Source organism: Leptopilina heterotoma, unplaced genomic scaffold (genome assembly GCF_015476425.1).
Source record: "Leptopilina heterotoma isolate Lh14 unplaced genomic scaffold, ASM1547642v1 Lhet_212, whole genome shotgun sequence".
Taxonomy (NCBI): Eukaryota; Metazoa; Arthropoda; class Insecta; order Hymenoptera; family Figitidae; genus Leptopilina; species Leptopilina heterotoma.
This window is the reverse complement of record NW_025110930.1, coordinates 448,334-462,324: the sequence shown is the minus strand read 5'-3', so window position 1 is coordinate 462,324 and position 13,991 is coordinate 448,334. Positions and strand designations below refer to the sequence as shown.

The following is a 13,991-nucleotide window of genomic DNA, read 5'->3' as shown; positions in this document are numbered from 1 at the left end:
AAATTTATGATTCAAATCGAAAAAACAAAATTATAATTGTCGTTATCGTGTGTCATTAGGAAATTATTTTCAAGTTTTCAGGTAGGTAGCGATGTTTTTAAAATAGAGAAAGTTGTTCTTTGTTTACAGTATAATGGATAAAATGCATTTTATACACGCAGAAAAAAATTTGTTTGAATGAACCAAATACATTCATTATAAACAATTAATTAAAGATTTTTTATTTATACAGAAAAAACTTGGTGTGATTTTTTATGAGTGATGCGAAATTAAATAACAGAACATGGCGCCACCTACAAGAGTAAAATTTGTTGCGAGTTATTTTAACACCAATTATTTAATTAACTAAATTTAATTACCAAATTCTTTCTTCGAACGCAAAATTTATTAAATAATTAAACCAAATGTTTATTCAAATTAAACAAACTTTGTTTAAAATATAGAGTATTTGACTTAAACATATATAGTTTCCCTGAATGTATGCTTTTTATAAATTAATATAAGTTAATTTACAACATGCATATAATAACATACAATCATAAGTTAAAAGACAAGAGGATTCTTTTAAGTCAACAAAAATATTTAAACCAACTAAATAAGTTTCATAAAATACTTTATTTCTTTTAAATAAATCTTTTTCATTTATAAATATTTATTTAAGAACAGAAAATAATTTAGTTGAATGCAATATAACTTGTTTGGTACATTCAAATAGTTTTCATTATATATATATATAATTAAATGATGTTTTCAAAATTTTTTTAAGAGTAATAGGACTGTCGCACAGTTTCAATTTCCAAATCCAGTTCCACGGAATTAGGTCATGGAAGCTTGCAAAAGCAAAAGAGTATTTTTGCCGTCCAGTGTTGATCGGTTTGGTACGCGTTGTAGGGATGAGTCTGAGCAAAACGGGTTTGTTTAGGCTTCTCTCTTTTTAATTTTATTTTTTTACTAAGAAAGGATCCTTAGTCCCTTGCCGCACATCGTGTCCTGTCTATAAAAATTATTGAAGTTATCGAAGCGTTAATATTACTAGTTATTATTCCGAGAGATCGACTTATTTCTACCTGCATAAGTAACATATTTTTAGAACCATATAACAATATATTATAAATGTGTTTAATTCAACACTTTAAACAATTGTTCAAGATTCATTTCTACATAAAATAGTAAATAATAATTTTAGTAAATAAATTAAGCGTTAATTATTAAACGTTTAAATTTATTCATATCGATAGTAAAACATTAGAACAAACTCTTTACTGTATTCATTATAGTTAAGACGACGTAATAATGATAAAATTATGTTTATTTTGAAAGTTATGTCAATCTGTAGGTATTTTGGTAAATTTAAAAGATGATTTTTGTGGTTGTTGCATTAATGACTGAAACAAACGGTATTTTGTGCTATCCGGACGATCATTGATTCCGTCCCGTGAGGGAATAAATACTTACCCTCACGAAACCGAACCGAATCAATTCATGCCGGTGCCTCTGGTGCATCGGGGGGCAGTGTCATCGAGGTGTCCAATATAACTACCTGTAATTTTGATTGCAAGAAAGAAGAAAAAAATTAAAAAAGTATTGGAAAAATTAAAAGTTTCGTGGCAATTGAACGAAATCAATGACACAGATTTATCGCAGGTTTTTTCTTTGATAATTTCAGCTGTTTTTTCAACTTTTTTAAGTTCAACTGAATGTTTACTTAATACTTAATATTTCAAACGAAATAAATAAGATAGATTAATTTTCACCCTCGTACTGCCACCCCTGTCCCAGGACCAGTCTGCCAGGCGTGCATTTCTGTTACACTGAAAAAAAATAAATCCTAATTTCAGCCCACTTTTCACTAAAACCGTTAAGATTAGATAAAAATAATTTTTGACTGGATTTTAGTGTAAAGTTAAGAAGTATCAGTTTCAAATAACATCTAGGAATTGGAATAAAAATAAACAATAATTTTAAAAAATTGCACTTCTTTTCATAAATTTTTAAAATGCACGACTACGACCAATGTTTTATTTATGGTATAATTAGACAGAAATAAAAATTTGTGAATATTTACTGAAGCTAAAATTAGATTTTTGACATTATTGTTTCTTTGTATAAACTATTTTTTATAGAAAAATGCGGTGCTACCTTCGCCCGAGAGTTGGGCCCAGGCCCAGGCCTCTCTGCTGTGGTGGGGGCTCATCGCTTCCCCTCACGGGATGGATTCGATGACTGCCCTGCCCTGGTATCAACAGAGAAACACATGCACACACTCCCTTTCCCTGTTTCGCCCTTGGCTAGACACACGCACACACGCACACACGCACTCTCTTTTCTCGACCACTACCCTAAAATGAATTTCTATACAAAAACATTTCAAATCTGTTTAATGAGCGCACACCGTAAAACGATTCCATCAGGAGGCACACACATACATGCACCGCGTAAATCGACTTCAGACGAATATAGCTGGCTTACACACCTGCAAAAGACAAAACATCCAAGGACCGCACGCCACTAAAATTGCAGAATATTTCTTAGAAAGTAGATTCATCGCTGGGTTTTAGGCAAAGGGGTTTACCTGCTTGCAAGACGTCCATATTTAGTAGGGTATTATTTTTTTTCTTTTTTATTTAATCTTCTTTTTATTCGAATTATTGAGAAATAAATTCCAATTATAGATAACTGTAAAAATATACTCACAAAAATACAATCAACTTCATTAATGCAAAAAGCAGGAAAATTATTGCCAAAATAACATTTACATATTTCACTTTATTTATTATTGTTAATGCGGAACAATATTTGTTGCGGCACTTTTGTTTATTCTTATGCATTCCATTAGTGTACAACAAAATGAGAATGTAATAAAAGCTTTAAATGAATAATAAATTAAAGTTTATTAATCAATCTTTTACGTCCGAGAAATAGTAATTATAGTGAAGGAGAATAAAACGAAAACATTCGGACAAATAGTTTGTAACATTTAGTAAACTAATTTTTAAAAACTGTTTGTCCGAATGTTTTCGTTTTATTCTCATTCACTATAAATTAAAGTTTAAATAATAGTTTAATAATAAATCGAAAATTTTATTTTAAATAAATAATTGAAATGAACGCACAATTGAAATCTGCTTACATTAATAGAATTTAAGGATCATGGTTGGCGTCCAAGTTTGTAACCTACGATTATTTATGTAGAATAATTTTTTAGCGCTACAGAAAAGAAAGAATTTTGCGTTGGCCTCGCGCAGTAAAACGAATAGAGAAGGGGTCTGGCCTGGCCTGGCCGAATATTTTGGCTCATAAAGGTCCTAATGAGCAACCGTCAGGATTATTTAATGGCACGTAGACGTAGGTAGAGGGGCAGTCAGGGGCAGTAGAGAGTAGGTAGAGTCGATGAAATGTTTTTAGGGTAGGTACACTGCACAAGGCAACTTCTCTTTCCAGGTATTAAAGGAGAGACATACCTACACCACTTGTTCAAAGTATGTGTGTAAACTACACGTACATTTTTCACTCCAAGAATTTAATGCATTATTTCTTTTAGTTATTTTTAGTGTATCATATTATTTTATGCTAATTCTCGCAGTTCAAAAAGAGTTACTTTCTTGACTCATTTTGAGTTCAGTTTCTATTTCTGCTGCTAATTAAACCTATTGTCTTCACTCTAAAGGTATATAAAAATAATAAAATTTAATTAAATGGCTTACTTTAATATGCGAGCTTTAATACTTCTGAGTTGTATTGATAAATATGGGATATATGGTAGAAACTATTAATTTATGCAGGTATTATTTGGGTAATTTTAAAGACTAAGCGAATTAAAAAACCTTGAAAAATGAAAATATCATCTCACATTTTTGATTGTATATTATTTTCTACTTTTCGGCAGCTTACTTATAAGAGCAAGAATTGAAAAAGGATAAATACAAAAGATATCAGCATATATAATTCGGAATTTCTAAATGCTGAAAATAACAAGATGCGCTTTTAAAATTGAGAATAACCCTCCGTTACTGACAGTTATACAGGAAAGGATAATTTGGAAGCATCAAGGCGGTGTGGCATGCCATGTATCCAAAATTGTCTATGATCAGGGAGTGCTGTTTGTTGGCGTCGCGTTGAGTTCCAAGATAATTATTAATTATTCTTGCCGCAGGTCAAACTGGTCACTGACTAGTCGCCCAGAACGATAGCTTTCAAGCAATTTGGCGTGGTTGTAACGAAGGGCCAGGGAGAAAACAAAGGATCGTCGTTCAGCCAATTGTTGCATTATTCATATATTTCTAGCAAGAAGTGGTCGCCTTCTAATTTTGCTATCTTGTCTCACTCTAAATGTCTAGACGCATTACTTGAGTAGAGGCAACTAAATCGAAAGACAATGATATTTTACACACACATCTAATTAAATTATATCTAATATTACTCACCCATAATATAACTTGTCTTCCACGATTTTTAACAATTTTCAACTAATTTATTTAATCCCCAAAACGAATTTTAAGAACATCTACACTGCATTTTCTCAATATACTGAAGGCGTTGAGGAAATATCGGGAAATATGTAAGTTTTAGTTTGTAAAAGAAGTTAAAGGGTGGGGTCTGAAAGGTATTTAACTATTTAGGCTTAAAAATGTTCAAGTCCTGCTTTTATTAACAGTCTTCACTCTTGCTCTACACATGTTAAAATAAATTTTATGGTTTATTCAATTCAGCACCGCGTTCTAGACTGATTGTAAAAACTACCTGAAATGGTAAAAAGGAAACCAAGGAAACCAATTTCCTATAAATCAAATTTTCAACAGATGAAAACAATTATTTTTTATTTCTTTACCTCTTACCACCTCTTACAAATACTTGTTAGCATTTATTTAAAAATAAGTAAATAATTCTCAAATAATCTTTTTCAAAAATATAAAAATTATTAAATGTATTTAACATGCAATATTAATGCATTGAAATCTTGTATTAATTATGAATTTTAATGTATATTTTTATGTATATTTCTTGAAGAATGTAGAAAGTTACTAATTTAGGTCTCAAAAAAATATTCTTGAACTGAGTAAATGATGCTTTTAATTTTTAGAGCCGCAGTCATCAGACTCACGAAAACTAAAAGAATTTTGATGTTTAATATCGAAATTCGTGTGAACCCCTGTAGCGACATTTCGAGGACGATTTAAAAGGTTACCGGTGTAAATAATTCGAAATGTCTCAAGTTTAATCTGGGATTGTCTCGTTATTGTGGCCAATCATGAAAGAGAGGAGTGAAAAGAGATATGGTCCTACTAAGAAGTGAGGGGAAAGAGGTCTCATGCTCCCGGCTAATAAAGAATTTATGGTTCTCGTTACCGGTACGGTTTCTAGGAATTAACGTCGATTGCCGTGTACACACACCACGGTAAAAACGTAAAAACTAGATAGCGAATTCATGAATAACTTAAAACAGTTTCGACGCACCTGGCCTCGTCTCGATTAAAACATGGCTTCATGTAACAAAGATGGTTTTGGTTTTCTCTTCGAAAAATCTATTTTCATTTCATACACCTTGTTTGAAAAAACATTCTGGTTATTCTAATCAGAAAAAAATATTAATATCTAATGTATTAGAAATTTAGAATTTTGGTTACTGTAACTAGGGAGGGTATTTTTCAAAATTTTGTCTGCAGTATGCATTTCTGCTTGAGTACCGTACATTATCGACATGACAATCTCACTGTTGAGATTATTGAAGGCTCAAGTGTAATTGATAAAATAATGTAAAAATTATATTAGAAAGCAATTTCAAGTCAAATGCATTAAAATTTTTTTGATACATACCTCTGTAAATATCGAAATGACGTAAGAAGTTGAAAGTCTAAGAGGGAGGAGCAAATAAGAGGTACATACCTACTTTTGTGGTTATACCGACCATAGTAGCACATAAATTTACCGCATCGAAATATACGTTCCTGTGGAATATATAGTTTCATCCTTTTTGGACGCGAGACATCGACATACATACCATCTATTTTCTTTCTTCTTTAGTTCTCCTTTGTTTCTGTATTCTGCTTCTTATACCTGAAAATCGAATTATAGGTATAAAATTATTGGTAATACATATTAAGCATGGAAGATTATTCGGATTCTCTTTCTCATCATATTATAACATTCGTAATACGGCAACAAGTAATTTTATCATTTGCTCATGTTGTGTTTTTCGAAGATTCAAAAATGTCAAAGTTGACATTAACTTAATTCACGGAAGAAAAAGTGTAGTGGAATGGTCCATCACATTTTTTTATTTTTCTTTTGTGAATCAAGTTAATGTCAACTTTACGTTTACTAAACAATATCGTGTCTATTTCACTAATAGAATACAGAATAGTAATAACATTTATACTAAAACCGCTATCTGAACTTTTAAACTTTTATCAGTTGATTCTAATTGACTGATTCTAATTCGTATCTTTTATCGACTGACTTGATTTAACTACAGTTTTGAATTTATTGTCATTTGTCAGTAGTAGGAAAAATAATCAACAATTATTCCATTTGGAATTAACCCTTAACGAAAAGAAACGTTGAATTAAGGATTGTCATTTGAAAAACAATTTAAGTTTAAAACCTTCTGAAAATTTGCTAATTTTTCTTCGATAGTCAATATAATTAGGTAGTATATAACTTCGCATAAGTTATTTTGTTGAAATTACAAGGATTTATTATTAGAATAGCAATAGGTGCAAACACCCCACCTCACGAGTTCGGTTTGGAGAACAGGCCTGAGTTCTTTCTTGAGGAAGACTACTTTCCCTCTTTTGGAAGGAATTGAGATCCCCCGGAAATAAAGGAGTTAAAAAAACTGTCTCTATCACCGATCTAATGTAGAGGAGTTAATTCTAACTCTCTTCTATAACTTGAAAAGAGTGCGACTTTATAGTTTAGTTAAAATCTAACTTCCTCTTTCTTCAGTGTTGATAAAGCCTTAATATACACGGTCGATATAATATATACTTATACATTCTGCAACTTTTCGAAAAAATCCAATTATAGTATTCTGTTTGCTTAAAAGATCTGCTTTATTTTTAGCAACCAATTTTTAAAAGTGATTTACTACACATTTTTTGAAAATTTTAGAGAATTTGACTACTTTAATTGTTAGGAAAACTCTAGCTCGTCAAATGGTGCTTTTTACTAATTCATATTTAGAGAGTACCCCTATACTTAAAGCCCACTCAATTTTTACAGAACAAACTTTGTATTCAGACTTTCAGGTAACTATATTACTATACCTAAAAAAGCAGGGCCGCAGAATCTTTTGTCTCTATTCGAACGCAGTAACCAATAAGTAGAATATATTATAATACATATAACATCTCAAAAAATTTGATATGCACTTCAATCGTGTAATAAGCGTAATAATTTAATTATTATGCTTTACAGTAATTTTCTAAATTTGAATCACTGGAAAGTCGCTGATTGGAAAACGATGTTTTTTTGACAATTTATTTCTGTAAAATAATATTAAGAATTAAAGTGTTTGATAAATTTGACAAATTTAAAAGCAAAACACTTTTTGAGTGTGAGAAAAATATTTTTCGTCTCATATAAGGACTATACTGAGTTTAATGTCAGCATACATTTGTCATTTTCTACAATATTTAAATAAGACTGAAATTTTAGAAACGTGCGCAATCATATAGAAATGCACAATATTTTACTCAGTTGCTCCCAGGATAAGTTCTTTCAAAGTTGTTTGTTATAATCTGTAGAGGAACGTACACATCACGTATTTCAATTCAATAAGCCTCGGGTACGTTATTGTCAAATGTGACTTATTTACTCTTAGAATCTGAATTTGAATCAAAAATAAATTTAAGTCTTATTCACAGAAAAAAAGATAGAAAATTTTAACTGCATATTTGTATATAGTTGTAGAAAAAGGAAATTTGTATTTAAGGTTTTTTTATTTAATATAATATATATTATTAAAACCACCCTAAACTGCTTTGATTTAAAAATATTCGTTTGAATATATTCAAAATAATTATATTTTGTTTTGGTTTAAACTAAAAAGTATAAAGTATGTTTAAAAATTTTATGTTTCATTCAAACTTAAGAGATGAATAATTTGAAATCAACCTTAACTTATGTTTGATTGTATAGAAAAAGATACGTTTTGATTTAAACAAAATATGATTGGTTCAAAACCAAAAGAATGGTTTTAACATAAATTGCAAGAAAATTTTAAAAACAAATAAAATTTGGGAACTTTGACAATGATGGATAATTACAATAGAATATTTGAAGAGGATATAAGGAAGAAAAGTGAAATAGACGAGAATTATATTTGACACCCAATGTATTGTATATGTGTACTTATTGAAGGCATACCGAAAAGAGAGCAAAAGAAAACGGAATGCGGTATAGTTTAGGTTAGGCTCCAGGGTAGTTTGACTTCACTAGTCTGATGCAGCATACAGAATGGTGTTGTTTAACTTAGAAAAAGAGAGAGAAGCCCAATAACAGCATGTGTAAGTGTGAGAAGAACTGTGGGTAAGAAGAAGAAGAGGAAGAGGAGAAATGTATGGTCCGGACTATCGTAATCCCACAGGAGGGAGAAAGATGCTGAATAGAAAATGATAGCAAGTATAGGAATTCTGTAAAGTGGGTTGAGTGACGAGGGTATTTGAATGTCCTCCCGCAGGTATATGGTATATGTATGTTTTCACTAAGCTACATCGTCTTCTATTTTTTTCTCTTAAATACTTAATATTATTAAATTGTAGTAGGATATTGTCTGGAAGGGGAAAAAACCCAAATCTATACAGTGAATTTGGGCTCTTAAAATTAAATTCAAAAATTCAACTTTCTTTTCTTCTCAAATTACAAATTTGTAAAATTGATTAAAATGATAATTTGTCTTCAATGTGTAAGTATTTTATTAAAAGCATCTACCACCCATAAAGGCACATAAAGGATTCTAAAAATGCGCATTAAACATTTCAAATGTGTAATGTGTGAATGTCTGTCACAAAACTTTGTATGGCATTCACACAGAAACGGCTTAATCGATTTGATTGAAAGTTGTCATACTGCTACTTACTGGTAGAAGTAACAAGTAAGGTTCATAAATTTATAGATTTAAAAAGATTTTATTAGAACGGAAACTAAGCAACTCTTTTAAGAAAATGTTTAATTATTTACTGTTGATAAATTCTTGTCAAAATTTCTAAAATAGTTTTTTCAATATTAAAGCACTAACAAAAACATTGATAATTAATAGCGATTACAAAGTTGCTAAAATTTAAACATTAGAAATATGAAATGCACTTCAAAATTCAAGTATAATCTATATTTAATTGGCTAAACATGTCTAAACACCATAGATACATAAACAATCATTTATTTGGCAAAAATAGTTATACGGCGTATTATAGTTAATTTAATATTCATAGCAAGTGTAGAGAAAAGTTTGTAATACAACCATATAAAATTTGTGAGAAGCGTATCAATTATCTGTATATTCTTAACTAAAGATTATTGCAAAAAAGTGCTGTCTACTGCTTTTTTTCAGAGGCTGTTATAATTGATTGGAAACTTTTGCTTGAATTATCATAGATGAAAAGAAAAGGCATGATTCGCGGATCAATTGTTTCCTCTACAAGAAAATATGAAAATGAATTTAAATAGCGCAGTGCATATAGTTAATGCATTTTGATGCTGTAAACATTTAGAGAGTAGAAAAATTGTGGATCCCTCATTGTATCCCATTGCTAGTGCCGCACCTACACTATGCTCCACCCACGTATGTGAATCGAGTAATCAGAATGCCGGTTGGACGAACAGGTCCTGTTGTGGGTAAAAGAAGGGAGAAGGTTTTGGAAGTTGCAAAACCTGTATCAACTGAGACTAGACCCAAAATTTCAAAGATTCTGATACCTTAGGTATACATGCCTCCAAAATACTGCCTCACATTTACAAATCACAAAAAAGCCTAGCTCATCTAAGTTTAATATTATCCAAAATATATTGAAATATATATGATTATAAATTTCGTCATTTTAAAAGCATGTAGGTAATGAAACACTGGATGATTACAAATATTTTATACATTTTATACATGTATAAGTTTAGATACATTTTATATGTCCACTTTAAAAAAAACAAATATTTTGTTTTTGTAGAAATCACTGATTCTTATTGAAATTTCATTTATTGTCAGTAAAAATTTGACTAAATGAATTGGTCCAAAGAATTTTTATTATTCAGTAACATTTTACTGATTTAAATTTATAGTTTATAAAAGAAAAGAAAATCTTAATATAGTGTTGAGATAATATTAAAGTTGGAGAAAATTTTCTATTTTTAGAAAAGTGAAGTGAAATTTTCCCAAATTAGAAATCTGCATGTTAACTGAAAAGTTGTCGGGCAAAATGACTTTTGCTTCTTCAAGTCATAGGCATGCGGAAAGAGTGATTTTTCTTCCGATCTAAATGTCTATTGTTCGTTGAACGGTAAAACGGAATTCCTTGAAAATGCAAAGTTAAACTCCCCAGGTAAACCTGGGGTCTCTTCATTGTTGTAAATCTCTTAAAATAACGCATTCTACCTGTACAGCCTTTTTCTTCTGCGTTTTCCCAACGTCAGTCAGTACTCAAGAAAGCTTTAAATTTTTGATTTCCGATAAAATCTTTGGGTCACCAGCACGAACAAGTGCCATTGTTCAAAATGACTAGAATTTTTCAAAATTATAAACACTAAAAGAAAAAAAAATTTCTCTCGTTGAGTACGTAGTAACCGTTTTAAAGCGACAAGTAATTAAAGGAAGGGATATTGTTATTTATGAAAATCGTTTACTATTTTAAGTGGATTGAGGTATGAATTTATTTTTTAAATTATTTAATAACTGCTATTAAAGTGCCGCAAATCTGAATTCTCTAAAAATATTATAAAGTTGAAATATTTACTATTGTAGAATTTTTAGAAACAAAATAATTATTATACAATGAGTCGCGAAATTTCTAAATCCAGAAGATTTTATGATCCGTTTCTATTTCATATGTAATATTAAATACTCTCCCATATATAACAATTCTGCGCCATACAATAAGAAAAAAATCAATTGTCGGGTAGAATACGGATAAATAATATAATTAAAACAACGGAAGATTTCATGTGAAACTATGTGAAATGAGAAAGAAGTGGAAATTGAGTTTACCTACTTTAATATTAGGCATTGTTTAATATGGACATTTTAAAAATTGAAACAATAATTTTAAACTCGTAAAAAATATTTTTTCTTGGAATTAAAAGAATAAGAGAGATGGGGTCTCCGATTGGTCAGTATATTGGGTGGAGGCCCTGGCCAATTCACAATGCGGGCGCTAATGTCCAAGCCTTAAGGCTCTCGACTTTAGTGCTTTACAGCGGCCATAATTTCTTTTTGTAAAGAATCCTCAGGTAGAAGAAGGTCGAACTTTGCAAGACCGAAACGCATACATGTCTATACACACTTAAAATAGGTATTCTGTTTTTTAATTCTAATATTCAGTTTAATTCATCGGAGCTCATGTATGCTTTTTACATATATATACAACACACATATATATATTTGTATATATATATGTAATGTTTCTGCTATTATATTATCAGGAGTAACCGTGTTTTTTAAATACTTAATGTAAAGTATTTACTAGTAGATAAAATCTATTTGTAATGTTTCAAGGCATATTTTAAAAAAGAATGTATAAATTTTATTCCCTATTTTTTACATATTTTTAATAATAGAATGTTCCATTATAATTGACGATACGATAAAGGAATACATTCATTGTAGCGGCTGCATCCCCCTTGATACCTCACACCTTCTTCCTTCTTGCATTCTCCCGGAGCGTCCGCTAAAACCTATAAAACAAAAAGAAGTAACACACAGGTCTCAAGGATAACAGGCCGCCATGATGTGAACAATTGACCGTTTCTGTTGCAGCAGCTGTCTCTACCATTTCATTTTTTACTTCATTTACCACGCCTCGCCATAAAAGTAGGGCTTTTACTAAAATTCGAAAATAAAGGCAATTGGCTCATTCCTTCTTGATGAACTTTAAGGAAGTCCATAACTTTATATAAAGTAAATTAAATATATAATATCTATTCATACCCAGTAAAAAGGAAATCTTATTTTTAAATTTACATATTATTTGATTTTAGAATAAATGTGAAATTTAAAGTCATTACTGCACCAGTACCATCATTTCTAGTCTTAAATGATAACATTCATCAGTATTTATCAGTGCTATAGTAAAATTGATATTTCATTGTTAGAAATACAAATATTTAAATAAAGACAGAAAAAAATAAATGGAATGCTTGTTAAGTCAGTTTTTTCAAATCAAATGTTTACACAGACGGTTATTGTTAATTGATGCAATACACGGACTGACAAACCCAAATAGTATGTGTGCAATTTTACGAAATTTATAAAATTAAGACCTGAGGGGAATCGAACCTAAGACCTAAGGACTTAATGACTATAGTAAGTGAAACAACACTTTTTCAGATTTAGAGTGTAAAGATCTATATATGTATATAGTGGTAATAGTGCAGCATAAAAGTCTTAAAAATCGTGATCGCTTCTAGCATGTGTGTTCAGAACTCGACTAAATGCCTTATAACCTTGACTGAAACCTGGGATGGGGTTCACTTCTGCATTCGCAGACTCTTTCCATCAAGGACATTACAAAAATACATTAGACCCCCAAATGCTTAAAGCATCGACGATACCTACACTGATATATAATATAGATTACTATATATATATATATATATATATATATATATATATATATATATATATATATTATTCTTGTGATACTTATAAAATAACAATTTAACTGAATAACAAATTAATAATAGCACTTTATATTACAGGCAAAAAATTGAATTTCAGTTTCTTTTAATGCACTGCACAAATTCAAATTTAACAAAATATTTACTCACATGTAAAAAAATTTATTACAAACAGACAAATTTCAATAAATACATTTATTTATCTGTTAATTTGAAAACAACGAATAGCAGAAACTGTTTAGGGGAGAGTAGGGTTTTCACCAGAAAGAATAAGAAGTAAGATTGCAGCTATTTGCATGAATTTATGGACTATTTAATGTAAATTTCGAATACATTTTTTATCCTCAACAATTTTGAACAGTTTTAAGTCTACATTTGGTTCTTTTTAACGAGTCTCCAATTGAGTACCTGTATAAGCTATTCTATTTATGTAACACGACAAAAAGGAGCCACGCAGGTAGCGTCGCTTTCTATGTTGTTTTACATTGGTTCATTTTGAGCGACATCAAAAATGAACCCTGGCATTTTTATGCCTTAAAGGAGCACATTTGTGCGAGCATTTGTGTTTTATTCAAAAAGAAAAAGAAATTCTTAAATATTATTTGCATATTGTTCATATAGAAATAACAAGTCTGTTTAATTGTTCACAACTTTATTTGTTAATATTAGTGCAAAAATTTCAAATTTGGTTATCTTTTACATAGTCCAATCGCCCTTGTAAAAAATACCGTTTTTTTTGACAAAATTGTTACCTAAGTTTTTACTGTCGATTTATGCTGTCATTTATAAACCATGTTGAAGTTTGTAAAAAAACATTCTTTGATGATCCTTCCCTCTCATAACATTTTAGAAAAAATTACCTCCAAATGAATTTGAAAAACTATAAAAGTGGTATACTTTTTTAATTATTTAATATATCTCTGAAAATAGTAAATTAGTTTGTTTGATATTTTGTAAAAGTTGCACCAGATCGAATAAATAAATTAAATTCCATTTGTTAATTAAAAATATGTTATTTTTTAATGGAATTTCTTTATATTGGTCTCATTCTCTTCACATGTATAAACAAATTTATTGCGTTAAGTTGGGTTGTTTAGGTTATTAGTCTACATCATAACAATATATTTTACTTGAAAGTTGAACAAAATTTATTTTATGAATATATCAAT

At 29.9% G+C, this 13,991-nt stretch overlaps 1 protein-coding gene across 9 annotated transcripts in view; it reads left to right on the top strand.

Moving 5' to 3' along the window:
- The window catches only part of LOC122501722 (voltage-dependent L-type calcium channel subunit beta-2), a 40,902-nt gene that overhangs the window by 3,624 nt on the left and 23,287 nt on the right, over window positions 1-13,991 (top strand). The gene's annotated exons all lie outside the window — the stretch shown is intronic.